The sequence below is a fragment of the Tenrec ecaudatus genome, chromosome 9 (genome assembly GCF_050624435.1).
Source record: "Tenrec ecaudatus isolate mTenEca1 chromosome 9, mTenEca1.hap1, whole genome shotgun sequence".
Lineage (NCBI taxonomy): Eukaryota > Metazoa > Chordata > Mammalia > Afrosoricida > Tenrecidae > Tenrec > Tenrec ecaudatus.
The window spans coordinates 80,988,907-81,002,148 of record NC_134538.1 but is presented as its reverse complement, the minus strand read 5'-3'; positions in this window follow the sequence as shown (position 1 = coordinate 81,002,148).

Sequence of the window (13,242 nt, the reverse complement as noted above, 5' to 3'; positions counted from 1 at the left end):
AAGAAGAGGGAGGGGTGGGGAAGAGATTCACTAACTATATAGTAGACACAATATGGGCAGTACACAATATGGAAAAGTCAGTACAGCCCAACCAAGGCCAAGACATAAAGAGTTCCACAGACCAAAGGACAAATACAAAAAATTCTACAATACAAAGAATCTTGCAAGAACCATAGAAAGCTGCCCAAACAGCTGCTTGTTGCACAAGACAGGGTTTTCAAGAGCAGGGTGTCAAACTGGCAATTCCCTCGTTACAATAAAACATAATGAGGGAAATGTGCATACAGTATTGCCTCGATCTCCCTTAAGCGCTATTTTCTTCATAACAATGTTTTTCTATTTTCATTTTATTTCAGAGCATCGAGGACCACAAAAAATTACCTTGGGGGCTGCATGCAGCCCGCAGGCTGCCAGTTTGACACCCCAGCTCTAGGGAAACAAATCCAGGGAGACTCATATGTGCATAAGAAAGAGGTTTATATACAAGAGCAATTAAATATTGAGAAAACATCCTAACCCAGTCCAGATCAAGTCCATAAGTCCACAAGTCCGATATTAGCCCATATGTCCGATACCAATCTATAAAGTCCTCTTCAGACTCATGAAACATATACAATGACACCAAATACAGGAGGATCACAGGCCAGTGGGTGGGAAGTCTTGTAGATCCAGTGGTGTTGCAAGCATCTCAGAGCTGGCAGGGGTCTCCATGTTGCTTCTCTGGCTCCAGAGGCGTGCTTGCATCAGGGTAGATCCATGTGACTTCTCCAGTTCCCAGGGTGTAACACCATGTGTCTTGTCAGTAGAGCATCTCCCAAGGAGTGAGCAAAGTGAGATAAGTATCTCCTGCCTCCAAGGAGGGAAAAACAGGAATTTCCAAAACCTCAGGAGAAGATCATGCCCACACAGAGACCTCATTGGCTACACAAGATTGACAGACTAGACTCCACCCCTTCACTCTTAATCCTCTCAAGTCCCAAATTGACACCAGATTATGCAAATACCACACTTGTAAATGGAGACAAAGGCAGGTATGCATGCTAAAAAGGTGTGGGACACTTACCTGAAAATGGGAGCACATATGTATACATAGAGAGGTACCTTTATGGGTATTTCTACATAATTATCTATAAGTGCTGCATATATGTGTGTGTGTGTGTGTGTGTGTCCTCAAAAAGTTGGTGGAAAGTGGAATTAGAAGATAATGGAATTACCCCCACAAACTTTTTGAAGTCTCCTTTATAATAAAGCATACTGGTTGTACAAGTTATAGAAGTTTCTCAGACATCAGCACCTCACGAGATTGCATGACTGGGTTTGAAAGTGAAGGATGTCAGCCCCAGGGAACATGTAGGCAACCGGGGTAACCTACTTCATGAGATAACGCTCTACATACATCCTCGTGTGATGAGGAGGATCTGGGGCCTTCCAAGCTGGAGAGCAACCAGGAAAGACACAACTCTTGGTCTGTACTCATCGGAAGCAAAGGAAAATGAAGGAAACAAAGACTTCAGGAAGCAATTGATCCAAAGGACTAAGAACCCACATGAACCACAGCCTCCTCTACCCTGGTCAGGGAACAGAGAACCTAGACAGCACTCTGCCACCACTGCCAAGCACTCTGACCAGGGAAACAATAGAAGGCCCTGACTAAAATGGAGAGCAAAACTCAAATTCATTTAAAAGACCAGACCACTGGTCTAAATGGGATTAGAGGAACCCCCCAGGACCACTGGCCTAAGACAGACAAGCTTCTAACTTGGAACTGAAGACACTCTCAGGGGTCACCTTGGAGCCAACTCATAGACGGGCCTATAAAATAAACAAAAATACTTCGGTTCATGTGCTTCCTAGAACATGAGGTGCAAAGGGCAACACTGGGCCCAAAACAAAGATGAGAAAGTAGCGAGAGTGAAGAAAACAGGAGGAACGGAAATAGGGCGCCCAGGTGGAAATGGGGACAGTGCTCACACAGTGATGACTAATTGTAACCAATGCTGAACCAAACAAGCAAACAAGAAACAATCTGAAAGTCCAAGTGAGGGAATGGCTAAAGGTAAATTGTGATGATGAAAGGATGGGAAACTTTTTCATCCCTATAGTTTTTCAATTATTTAAGATTTTTTTATTTAAATCATTTTATTGGAAGCTCATACAACTCTTATCACAATCCATGCATTCATACATTGTGTCAAACACATTTGTATATTTGTTGCCATCATCATTCTCAAAACATTTGATTTCCACTTGAACTCTTGGTATCAGGTCCTCATTTTCCCCTCCCTCCCCACCCGCCTCCCTCACGGACTCTTGATAATTTATAAATTATTATTTGGTCCTATCTGGCCCTATCTGAGGTCTCCCTTCACCCACTTTACTGTTGTCCATCCCCCAGGGAGGAGGTGATATGTAGATTCCTGTAATCAGTTCCCCCTTTACCCCACCCTCCCTCCATAATGTTGAGTGAAAAGACAGGGCTCAAACCTGTATGTGCTCTATGATGTAAACAGAGGTAGGGTCAGAGGAGGTGAGGAAAGCAAGATAAAAGGAAGACGATGTACCAAAATAGCAATGGTTGTAGCTTCTCAGTAGAAGAGATTGTGAATGATTTTTTTTCTGGTTCTTAAGAACACATTGGAGTACCTTCTACGCATTATAGAATGAGAAGGTGGTATTCTCAGAGTCATTAAACATTGATGGAGTGGAAACTGAATGTGAGTAAATTGATCTTCTTTGAAAAGTAAGGAAAACCCACTGCCAGTGAGTGGATGCCAGCCCTGTCACCTCAGAGGGTGGAGTAGAACTGCCCCATCTTTCTTGAGTGAAGCAGTTGGTTGATCGAATCCGCGGGGACTTAATGTACTGTGTGCATGCCATCAAAAGCAGGAATGTGCAAAAAACACCAGGATAAAAGGTACCACCGCTAGATGAGAACACTTTCACTTGTCAAGGGACATTTTTTACATTCTTTTAAAAAACAACCAAAAAAGAATTTTTATATAATTTAAATCTTTTAAATGTGCCAGTATTTTAAATTTTGAAGTGAAACCTGATTTCATTTGTTGCTTCCTGGCTCTAATTGGTATAACTTTCAACGAAAGAGAAATGAGCAAAGGCACTTGTACCCAGTTTAGGAATCAATAGGCGCATGCAGTCTACAGGGCAAAGCAGCATGGGGAAACACTTAAATACAAGTATCAGTTCCCTAAGAAGTTACCCTGCCTTTTTTAATCAACTTTTCAATGTCAAAGTGTTGGGTAGAGAAAAGATGATCGTGTTTAAGGGATAGAAGGGATGAAAGACAATGAAATCTGCTTCCAAAATGATTATTGATCACTTTGATCACTCAAACCGAATAAAAATTAAGTTGGAAAATGTCTAAGTACTTGTTCAAAATTGCCTACATAAAAGGACCTATCAATATCAGAGGAACAACCATTTGTAGTCAACATGTGTATTTCCACCAACTGCAGGCATCTCGTTTCCAGCAACGCAATGACCAGCTTAGAGAAGAATCCGGGCATCAGACTCTGGTGACCATCAAACTCTCTGTTCCCAGAGCTCGCGATTCTCACAAATACCATTCACTCACTTATTCATTGACTCATCTAATCAGGCTTTTTTGAGCAGCAGCTGCTACGTGTCAGATATCATGCAAGCCTGAAATTACAGCTACTTGAAGGAACCCTGGAGGTACAGCCATTCAAGCACTTGGCTTTGAACCTCTAGGTCAGTGATCCAACCCCACAGCTGCTTCCTCCTCAGGGGGAAGACGTAGCCTCAGCAGATTTACCACCTCGGGAACCCTCTGGGCCAGTTCTACTCTGTCCTGTTGGGTCACTAGGAGTTAGAAGCACTGGCTTTGGGGTTTGGCAAGCTCAGGAAGTTTCTCTTTCAGTCTTCAGTCAGTCATTGAGCAATAATTTACTGCACACCTGCTACACTGCACTAGAATTCCAAGTTGCGCATCTTGAGGACTTTTGTCACTGTGGGCTGGATGGTTCTTTGCTGTGAGATGCTGTTCTGGGAGATGCAGGATGTTTAGAAGTGCGGATGAGCACTGCTCAGTAGATGCTGTAGCACACTCCTGCCCCACGGGACTGCTGGCAAGCATGCATTACACACAGACCGGGTGCTCTCCGTGTCTGCTGTATACACAACAAATGAGGTCATTAAGCACAGAATTTTCTCAACGTGATTTTCTTTTTCATTTAATGTCCTGTGGACATATTTCTGGACACAGGGCTCTGCTGTAAATGAATAAATTACTGAGTTGCTGGGAATATAGAATTCCCAAAGTCTATATCAAAATATTTACTATCAAGTAACAGCATTTGTTTGTGTGGCTGTTTTGTTTTTCACATTGGAAGTGCTCTTGGAACTATGGTCATTAAATTTGCATCTTCAAATAAAAAAAAACAGAATATCAATTTGCAAATATTTTCTTGGCACTACTGTGTACTTGGCACCGTGCTAAGTAAGTGGTCATTACTGTAGAGGAATGTGGAGAGGCAGGTATCACTTCTAGTATTTAAATAGAACTTTAGAATTAGAAGGAATAATAAGTCAATGGGTCTTTTACTTTTTTGTTTTGTTTTGCTTTCTGCTCCTTACTTTTTGGATTTGATGTTCGTTTTCATGAACTACCGATTCTGGTAGATGACGTTTGTTTCTGTCCATGACTGTAACACTTGGGAAAGTTAAACATTTGCAGTCATATGAGAGTTCCCCAAATTTATCTTAAAATTTTACAAGTACATTAAATCCAAATGTTTAAAACTCATGGTCCTGGAAGTTACCTAGAGAAGAATGTATATTTAATCCTATAGGCAATCAGAATCATCTCTGAGTAGTATAATAAGATTGCAGTACCATAATGGTAATCGATCAGACAGTCATTATTTGCTGACCTGTCCTTTAATAGATTTTGAGCCTAGGTGTTTAGCAAAATGTAAAGAGTATTTAAAATTCATAAAAAGAAGAATTTATCACAGAATGGCCTACTATAGAAATCATAAAATACAAATATAATAAAATCAAACTTGCTGCCTCCCAGGTAATTCCAATTTACAGTGATCTGAAAGGACAGAGTAGAACAGCTCCCTAGGATTTTGAAGACTTTTAAATCTCTTTTAAGTATTTAAGACTGCTAGAGATTTTTCATTTTTCCAAGTCACTAAAATGCATTGCTACTCATTTAACATTGTTGTCAATGGACTCAGTAGTATTCTGATTTGATTTGGGAGCATCCATATCACTGCCTGGATGTTTTTCAGAGGGTATAATAAGAGAAAAAATAAAGACTAATCAGCCTTGCATTTAGTTCATTGAATACACCAAGAACAGTCTTACAAATTATAGGGTGAATCACAAGATTGCAGAAGATATAACTTGCCAGAGTTTCATTTTAAAATACAAAAAAAAAAAAACACCAGTATTCTGGCTTTGTTCCTCCCTTGCTGTAGGGCAAATATCACACACTCTTTAGATAGAACATCAAATAGTAGCTAATCATCAGGGCTCAAGAACTTTACTGTCAAGTTGATTGTTTCACTTTGAGTTCTCTGCTAAAATAATGTCTGCTAACTTGGATTTTCTACTTGTGCCTTTTAAAAAACTATTATTTTCATATTATTTTCTTTATACACGAGTCATCAAACCACCTGCTCTGGGCTTTGTGGTTATATTCTGAAAACATTTCTATATGAACATGAACTTGCGGGCATTAGACACGCGATTAGATTCCAGCTCTGATCTCCGGGGAAACTTACCAGGGTCTTTTGCTTCTGGTTCCATGAATGGAGCTGCCTGGAAACAGCCAGCATCCGCCCAGGGCCATCAAGCCTTTGTCTGCAGCGTAATCCACAGCCTCAGAGGCATTAACACTGCTTGTGGGGCTTCTACAACCACAGAGGCCAGACCCCAGCCCAGTTCAGTTAAAATCAGAAACTGGGGGGATGGCACCCAAACATTCTATTTCTTACTTTTCTCTGCTTACAACCTCTGACCAAAAGCAAACAAACAAGTTTACTGGAGTCGATGCTCACTCACAGTGACCCTGTAGGACGGGGTAGAGCTGCCCGGATGGGTTTCTGAGATGGCCCCTCTTTACAGGAGTAGAAAGCCTCATCTTTCTCCAGAGAACACCAGACAGGTGGTGGAAATGAAACATCCCCAAATGTATCGTGCTGACTGGCTAGTAGGTCTTTATAGGTTTGTTTCCTCAACTAGACTGTGAACTCCTTGAAATGGTGTTTGGCATAGTAGGTGTTCAGTAATTGCACTTAAAATAAGAATCCAGATGCCTATGTGACTTACGTGGCCCAATGTGATCTTGTCTCTCCCTTCTGGTCCCCTCATATCTCCTCCTTGCCCTCAAATATCTTACAAATGTGCCAAAGTTATTCTGCATTTGCAGTAACTATTCCCTCAACCAGAAACACTCTTGCCCCAGTGGCCACTGCAGGCTGGCACTTTCTCAGCATAGTGGTCTCTGTCCTGCCCTGAGAAAGTCCTTTCCTGAGCCCCTTAGGTAAAACACGCAGGCGCCTGGTGGTGACTCTCACCTGCTGGTCTCTTCATGGCACTGATGTCTATCTGAAATTGACTTCTTTGCTACCTGTCACTAACCCCCACCCACCCGCCCCCACACCCTAGACCCTCAATGCTGAACGTGTCAGAGCCACAGCTGGTCCACCATTTCATTCCTAGGGCTCAGAGCTATGCCTGGCATGGAAATGCTCCTCAATGAATAATTTTGAATGAATATGAGAAATAATTAATTCATAAAAATATTACCTTAGCAAGCTGTTCAAAAGGTTCAAGACATCTTGGCCTACGTTCTAGTGACACCATTCTCATGACTCTTCTTTTGAAGCATTCACCAATAAATGTGCTATCCCATTAGAAAAAGTCACTTTTTAAATTCTAAATCGCTACGCTAGCTTTTGTCCATTTGTTTGTTTGTTTTCTGTACCCCACTCCCGCTTCTGCCCAGTTCAAGCTGCTTTTCCTAAAGTCAGCGCCACGAAACAGATTTTTGAGACTCTCATGTTGCCTTGATTCCATACTTTGATGGACATGTATTACATTATATGAACACTAGAAAGAATCCTAAGTTTTCAGATTTAGATACTAAGATTTATCTTTTGGGTTAAATTAATATATTTTCACTTTTTGCAATGCATGGTATTTACAACTTGACTTTTACTTTTACCTTCATCCTAACAGAGGAAAGCGCTGGTGAAAAAGCTCTGCTTCCATTACAACTACAGCCGAGAACGCACCAAGGAGTCGTTTCACTCTCACACGTGGGTCGCCCTGAGTCCGATGGGGATTAAATTTAGATACTCTGGCATGACACAAATCGACTGGAATAACATGGTTCTTAAAATCAAATAATGGAATTCAAATTTTATCTTAAGAGTAATGCCTTTTGCTTGAAGGTGAACAAGCAGCCATCTAGCTCAGAAGCAATAAAGCTGACATGGAAGAAGCACACCAGCCTGTGCGATCACGAGGTGCCAAAGGGACCAGGTATAAGGCATAATGCAAAAAATATATGTATATGTGTGTATGTATGTAAGTATATAGATATAGATATACCACAGTAAATGAAGGGGGAAGTGCAGAGTGGAGACCCAAGGCCCATTTGTCGGCCACTGGAGATCCCCTCATAGAGGGGTTTAGGAGAGGAGATGGGTCAGTCAGGGTGTGATGTAGTACCGATGCAGAACACAGCTTTCCCCCAGATCCTGGATGCTTCCTCCCCCAACTACCATGATCCGAATTCTACCTTGCAGGACTGGATAGGGCAGAGGTTGTACACTGGTGCATATGGGAGCTGGAAGCACAGGGAATCCAGGGTGGAGGATACCTTCAGGACCAGGGGTGTGAGGGGCGATGCTGGGAGAGTAGAGGGTGAGTGGGTTGGAAAGGGGGAACTGATTACAAGGATCCACATGTGACCTCCTCCCTGGGAGAGGGACAGCAGAGAAGGGGGGAAAGGGAGACTCCGGATAGGGCAAGATATGACAAAATAACAATCTATAAATTATCAAGGGCTCATGAGGGAGGAGGGAGCGGGAAGGGAGGGGGAAAAAAAGAGGACCTGATGCAAAGGGCTTAAGTGGAGAGCAAATGCTTTGAAAATGATTAGGGACAAGAATGTATGGATGTGCTTTACACAATTGATGTATGTACATGTGTGGATTGTGATAAGAGTTGCATGAGCCCCTAATAAAATGTAAAAACAAAAAGAGTAATGCCTTTTGGTGTGCTGGGGGTGTTAAGTAAGGACCACTCTATCAGGCTGGTGCTTTAGAAATTTCACTCTGCAGGGTGGAAACAGAATGGAAAGAGAGAGAGACTGGGTAAACTCCAAGCCAAACTCCCTGTCAGAGTCGACTCTGACTCCGGCAGACCTGCGTGAGAAGTGCCGCGTGGACTGGCTAGTGGCAGTGAGCAGGAAGACACACAAAGTCATGGGAAACTTACGGCAGGAACCAGACAGAACTGAATCACTGGTGTTCACTATAGTCTGTCTCCTTTTCGTTATGTTGTATGCCTTTTACAAATGTAAAAGGGGCTTAAAGGCTATGAATTAAATCTATTTCATATTAAAGACTGCTGGGGGAACAAAATCTTGTTCCCTATGGATCCCAGAATCTTGGAAGAAAAGCTCCAATAGATTCACAGACAACTAATAGGAGATTCAGAGCATTGGCCTTCCCATGTCTTCTGCCTTGTGGAGAATTAGTCAGAGAAGGATACATCGGCAAAGCGAACATCAATCCCACTTGCTTGACAGGCCTGAAGCACAGTGGCAGCAGCTTCCCAGTAGCTGTTTCCTAAAAGATTACAAAGCCTTGTGGTGACCTAACAGGCCCCCCTATGTTTTCCATCTCCACGTGTCTGAATTCAATATGCCAAGGGCCTCCAAAAAGTTCCCGGAGAAAGATCATTATCTTTTCATTTCATTTTCCCACAAAATTTCTGCAACTCCAGTTTATTTCACCTGCCATATCTCCATGCAGCCTTCTCTAATCCCAGAATCTGGAAGCTGCAAACCATGCCCTCTTCAGAAATGCCCACTGCCATCCTTGTTTGACTTTCTATAAAATAGAGCGTAAGCTCCTGGAAGCCAGGATCTTTGTCCTTCCTTCTCTGAATCCCCCACAGCCCTTACCACAGTTTTCTGGAACAAAGAGGAAGCTCCATAAATATTTTCAAATGAACAAATCAATAGCTATTTCCAACTGCTCATCCTCCCTCTCCTGCCTTGTTTCAGCTCGATCAATGTCAGCAGCGATGCTGTCAGAGAGCAAAGCCTCCTGGGAGCTGTCAAATTATAGGTCCAGGGAACAAGGTTCACTGGCAACGTTGTAGAAACTATACCAGATATGTTACTTGACAAGATACTGCTAAACTTGGGCTTATAATCTCTCTGACCACAGTTTCAATTGAATATTTTAGCATGGACAGTCAAACCTTTGGAAGCTGTATATCAAACTACGTGCACACACACACACACAAAACTGGTTCTAACTAACCAAACAGGGGTTCCTCTGCTGAAACCCAAAACAGTATTAAAACCACTCAGATAAGCTTGGAGGTTCACACTCATTTTATAGATCATTTCCTAAAGAGATCAAGTTCCAGAAAAGGAAATGATCTAGTTGAAAGCCCAGAGGAAGAAGTCTCAATTCACTGATTAAAACAAACAAACAAACAACAACCAAAAAAAACTGTTAAAGATGATCAGATTCACGAAGCTAAGAATTGAAGCACCTTTCAGATTTCCAAAAACTATTTCAACAAGAAACCAAATTCCTGATCATGGAAGCGTACAGCATGCCTGTCCTTTGACTAACTCAACCCCAGTATGCCAGTAGCAAAACAAGGTGATTCAAAAGGAGGATTTGACACTGAGGCAGGGAGGAATAACGTGGTAGGGGATCTGGGAGTTGGTCAACATGCTTCTGCAGAGGAGGACAAGGAGGCAGATGAAGAAAAAGGATAAAGTCAGGGTAGCGATTTAATTTGGGCAATGAGTAGATGGAGATTTACTTCACTATCTTCCTATGGGTGTATATTTGAAATTGTTTATAATAAGAAATCTTAAGGACGTTTCAGTAACCTTCCTGGGACTGGCCCAGTTCCTCCAGATGACTGGGGTCCAGGTGGTATGCCCAAGCTGGAGCTCCAAGGACAAGGATGGGCATCTGAGTCATGCTTTCCAGCTGCTGCGCCCGGCTTCAAAGCAGAGACTCCAGAAAGCAAGTTGAGCCCAAGCAACCCCGTCCCCAAAGCAGTGATGTGAGTGAGGCTTTGTGCAGAGTGACATAGACCCAGGCGGCGGCCGATGGGGCAATCGGGGCTGAAACAGATCGTGGAAGGGGATGGAATCTCTTCATGGGGAAGGGTTATACAGATGCCAAGCTTTTTCAAATCAATGGCAGCAAAGTACCTGAGACTATCTGTCCTGTTGCCACTTTGGTGAAGAAAAAAAAATTTTTTTTTTACAAAGTCCACATGGAAGAAGCCCACCAGCCTGTGATCATGAGGTGTCAATGGGATCAGGTATCAGGCATCAAAGACCCAGAACAAAAAATCCTACCATTGTAAATGAGTAGGAGTGATGAGTGGAGACCCAAAGCCCATCTGTAGGCAACTGGACATCCCCTTACAGAAGGGTCACAAGGAAGAGACGAGCCAGTCAGGGTGCAGTATAGCACTGATGAAACACACAACTTTCCTCTAGTTCTTTAATGCTTCCTCCTCTCATACCCACCACACACACACACACACACACACACACACACACACACACTCATGACTCCAATTCTACCTTACAAAAAAGGCTAGACTAGAGCATGTACATGGGTACAGATAAGAGCTGGAAACACAGGGAACCCAGGACAGATAAACCCCTCAGGACTGATATTGAGAGTAGCAATACCAGGAGGGGAAGGAGAAGGGGAAGGTAGGGAGAGAAAGGAGAAACTGATCCCAATGATCTACATACAACCCCCTTCCAGGGAGATGGGTGAAAGGAGACATCCATCAATGTAAGTCATGAAAAAATAATTTATAAATTATCAAGGGTTCGTGAGAGAGGGAGGCTGGCAGAGGGAGGGGAAAACATGAGCTGATACCAAGGGTTCACGTAGAAAGAAAATGTTTTGAAAATGATGATGGCAACAAATGTACAAACGTGCTTGACACCATGGGTGTATATATGGATTGTGATAAGAGTTGTATGAGCCCCCAATAAAATGACTTTTTTTACTTATATAAATAAAAGAAAGAGCCTCCATAAGAAAACAAGGCCCGGGCTGCCCTGTCCTATTACTTACTTTTGCATCAGTAGGCCTGTGAGACGGCTAATCTACAGCCTTCCAGCTTCCGTCACGGGTGCCTTCCAGTGCGGCAGATTGTCCCTCCACGCCCCACAGCGCAGAGTGCTGGCAGTGGGTGCAGTCATGGGAGACCTAGAAGGTGGACGACAGGGACTCTGACCCTGCTGGCAGGTGGCTCTGGGAGGCCCTGGGGTGCTCTGTAGAGCAGGTCCGGTGTGGGCGCTGGTGTTTTGCAGAGCCGTCCACATCTCCTGGGTGCCCACCTTCTGATGAAAGAGGCCTTCGACTCTCAGGCTAGTTCAGCAGGGCTGTTCTGGCCCCACTTTGAGCTCAGGACAACCGTTTCGAAGGCCCCGATTCTCTACCTTTAGCTCTCGCTCATCTTGAAAGGAAGGGAGACAAACTCACCACTGAGGCATTTCCAGCTCACAGTGACCCCCCCAGGACAGAGGCAGGGGCTGCCCCTGTGCGTTTTGTTACCGGAGGAGGCCTCCTCTCAGAGGAGTGACTGCTTGACAACGGCCCAACTGGGAACCCCTGTGCCACCAGGCGCCCAATCAAACAGAAAGAAGAAGCTAAAATGGTTTCTGCTTCCTGATACTACAACCCGTGACGGACAATAAATACATCTCAAATGAATTTCAAACTCTTTGTTTAAAAGTGCAACGTCCCTTGGACACTGACTTCCTACAGCCCTCTCTGTGATGGTGAAATAGTCAAGCCCAAGAGGAGTCCCGTTGACCGGAAGGTGTCCTTTGGGTACAGAGCACAGTATCTGCCAAGAACGAGCACTGGGTCGTATGCAAGTGAGCACAGCAACAGCATTTATAAATTTCTGTAGCAGTCGATGGCAAGATGGCGTTAATGTCCGCAGGTAACATGACAGACGGGTGTCCCCAGGCAGGCCCCACCATGGCAGGCCATCCGTTGAGCAGTGTTAGCCAAGTGAATGAGGTCGCTTGTACTCACTTGTTGTCATTTGCCTGTTGTAGGCACTTAGGCCCAACGTGAACCATTAATAAATTGAATGGGTCACCAAATCCAGGGGCCTGGTCAAGCTGAAGCTGTTTGTAAAAGGTTATGAATCAGATTAAAACCCTCATTTGTCAGAGCGAGGAAGGCGGTACTTTCCCTTATACACAGATCGCTCCAAACATTTCAGAGAAGAAATATTGTTAGGAAGGATTACCCAGTAGAGGCCCAGCAAGGAAGGAGAAGCATGCCACGCTACCCTGGGAGAAGCCGGAGCTTAAGGAATAATAGAGGAACTGACCTTGGTATCTAGAGCAGGCCTGGAGGGCAGGCATCCAGCTCGACCTTACTGTTTGTGAGGATCTGATTCAAGGTGGTACCTTTCTCAGCACTGCCGCGGTGAGCCAGGAGATTAGCTCTGCCTCAGAGTTACTATGTGTTGGTTCCTCCTCATAGCAATCCGCCAGGATGGAGACCAACTGCCAATGTTGTAAGCTCTACTGAAACAGACTGCCGCGTCCTTCTCCCAAGGAGAAACTTCAGTGAGCAGCTTGTGCTTAATAACCAGGGCTCCTGGAAGGTCACAGACGCCCCCCAAAAACTGAGGAGTTCACTTCCCAAGGCAGAACCATGGAGCGTCCAGAGCAGCTCTGGATCTCCCTGAAAGCTGCAAATCTTCAAACGTCTAAATATCAGAGACACTTGGGAAATGGGAATATCATAACTATTTCTTATTTGTGCATCATTTTTAAATCCATTTTACATTTGTAGGAGATTATAGGGGGAAAATCCTGTTGGTGTTTTCATTAATTTATAGGCAAGCATTTTAAGCAGAGAAAGATCAACTGATAGCATAAATAAATTTGTATGCTTTTTTAAAAGATTAGTGCTCCACTCTTTTTCATTTATG